This window comes from Rhinolophus sinicus, linkage group LG02, assembly GCF_036562045.2.
Source record: "Rhinolophus sinicus isolate RSC01 linkage group LG02, ASM3656204v1, whole genome shotgun sequence".
Lineage (NCBI taxonomy): Eukaryota > Metazoa > Chordata > Mammalia > Chiroptera > Rhinolophidae > Rhinolophus > Rhinolophus sinicus.
The window spans coordinates 179,173,411-179,176,109 of NC_133752.1; positions in this window are offsets into that span (position 1 = coordinate 179,173,411).

Sequence of the window (2,699 nt, forward strand, 5' to 3'; positions counted from 1 at the left end):
TATACATAAATCTTAAATTCCAATACTCGACATTCTGACCATGACCTTATAGCATTCTAGTTCTCCCCTTACTTCAGTCATCTCTGCCCTTGGACCTGACTTCTGGTGAGTTCCTTCTTCCGTCCACCTCCCACTAGCTTCCATACTTCCTTTCTTAGGAAGCTGGTCCCCTAGTTGCTCACCTGTACCACTTTCTTCAGCATTTTGAAATTCCTTTATGACCCTAAACCTATGCCTGCACGCTGAGACAAACAGAGTCCTAACAGCAAACTTCCATCTGTGTTCACCCAGCCAGAAGGCTCTGCTACAGAAAGTCCTGTGATGGTGTAGATCATGGCATTGGCTGTGTACCTGCTGTGCCCCCTCAGAGCTTTCCAAACATTTACCCCACTCCTCAAGGGCCTATTCAGTATCCACCTCCCCTAATTCTCAGAGGAAAACCTTACCTCCTCCCTCTGAGAAAACTGAGGCCCTTACACATGAAGTACCTTAACTTTCTGCTCGTTCACTCCTCCAACAAATATTTCTTGAACGCCTATTATGTCCCAGTGTCCCAAGCTCTATGCTAAGTGCTAGGGGTGAAATAAATAAGATACATTGTCTGCCTTCATGGCGCTTACTCTCTGGTGATGACATATCAGGAGGACTGATAAGAAGTCCAACATCTCTGTGTTGTAAGAAAACCCAAACGATGCAGCACTCCAGTTGCCAATTCCAGCTGACCTCAGCTTTTGCATAATCCCAGGCCAGATGTCAGAAATGTGAGGGAGAAGCCTCCAGATGACACCAGCTCCCAGCGATTTGAATCCCAACCAGCCATTTGAGGATTCCAAGCACAGGCCCTAGATACTGGAGCAGAGACAAATTATTTCCACTGGCTCCATCAAGATTCATGACCCAAAGAACCCGTAAGTCTACACCTTTACTTATGTTATTCTTTCTCCACCTAGAACACACTTCCACATTTGCTTGGCTAGATCTTCCTTATTCCTCAAGTCTTAGTTTATGCCTTCTCTTTTCCATGAAGCATTCCTTAAACCCTTTGGTTGGGGTTAAGTGGCCCTTCTCTGGGCTGCTTTAGCATCCCTCGTCTTTAATATTCTGCAGACATTACCTACCTTTATTCACCCAGAAATTACGCATACATCCAGCCTGACACCTAGACACTCAACGTGTTTATTAGTGGTGAATAAATGTAGAGGGCCAGCCCCAGGTAAATCTGTATAGACATTTGTCTTTAGCGCCCTCTACCTTCCTCATAGCACCCTTCAACACCACCCTTCAAACATCCCTTGTTTCTATTCACTTTTAGTATCGCTCATTAGCAATAACTAAAAAAGGACATTAGCTTAGAATGTGGAATAAGCTTAGAGGGCAGGGCAGGAGAAACCTTCAAAAGCATCATTTGGGTCCGTGGATTTGCTGAAGTCTAATCACTTAAGAATGTGATTATATACCAGGGATTTGAGGACTTTGTCTTCTGGTATCCCTGGGACAGAAGACAAGTGAGAGCAGCGTCATGAGAAACAGAATCACATTGCAGTGTAGATACGTGTCCAAATGGAGAGAGGGGTTAGGGAGAGTGAGAGCAAGGGGAAATCTCAGGAGTACAGGAATGGACAGGACTCTGTCTCTGGTATCTGCCCTACTTTTTGGGTGATTAGTCCTACCTGTTTTAAGACTTCTGTCACTGCGTTGGGACTTTTGAGGGGTATTTAATGATGGTATACCCCACCCACATTTATACTCTAAAACACCACTCCTCTTTGTTATGGTTTATTTGGCCAGGGGTGGACCCAACCTGGGTCAGTCTCACCTCTGGAGATTGGAAATTGAGATAGTCTATCCGTGAGGTGAGAACTATTTGCAACAGTAAAGCCGGGGGTAGCCAGACTATATACAATATGGACTAGAGAAACAGAAATGAGTGACAAGAGCATTGATGGCTCTGTAATCCTTGGGTGTCAGTTTCCTTCCGTCTGCCCACAGGTTCTGAAATCTCCCCCTACCCTGTATCCTTAATAGAATCCTCCTTTCTTCTTTCTAACTTCTCCACATTTGGGTTGCTGCCACTTACAATGAAAGAATCCTGACTAATTCAACAGTGGATCCCAAACTGTGTGCCAAGATACCCTGGGGCACTACACAAAGGTATTTTTGTTATTCTTGTACTCGGATCAAGCTGTATTGTTTCCGGTATTTCTTTCTATGTGAGGTATGCTCATTGTAGATGAAGACTGTTTGCTGACCACTAAAGAGATGAGGAAGGTTGAACAGACCATCAGGAGACTGATGGGATGTACTGGTGTTCAGGGCGGCCGCCTGACCCTAATGGACAGGAGAGTAGGACCAGTCCCATGGATCCGCAGGTGGATCCAGGCACAAGAAGCAGATTGCTCCCACTAGAGTTTATTATACATTGTGCTAAAGGAGTTCATCCTATGCCCGCCAGCTAGGTGATGAGCAAATCCAACTGAGTGTTCATGTTTAAGGTTATTTAAAAAGCAAAACCCTAATCACGTTGAATTTTTGGTGCATAGCAGTTTCAAATGAAAGAACTTAAAATAACAGGTAAATAATATGTGACATATTTTGTGACCATACTGGGAGAAAATAAATATGAAACTAAAGATTTTCCATTTATAAATCAAAAGATTAAACTTGGCTAAAATTCACTTTGTAAAGAACATGGCACGGGG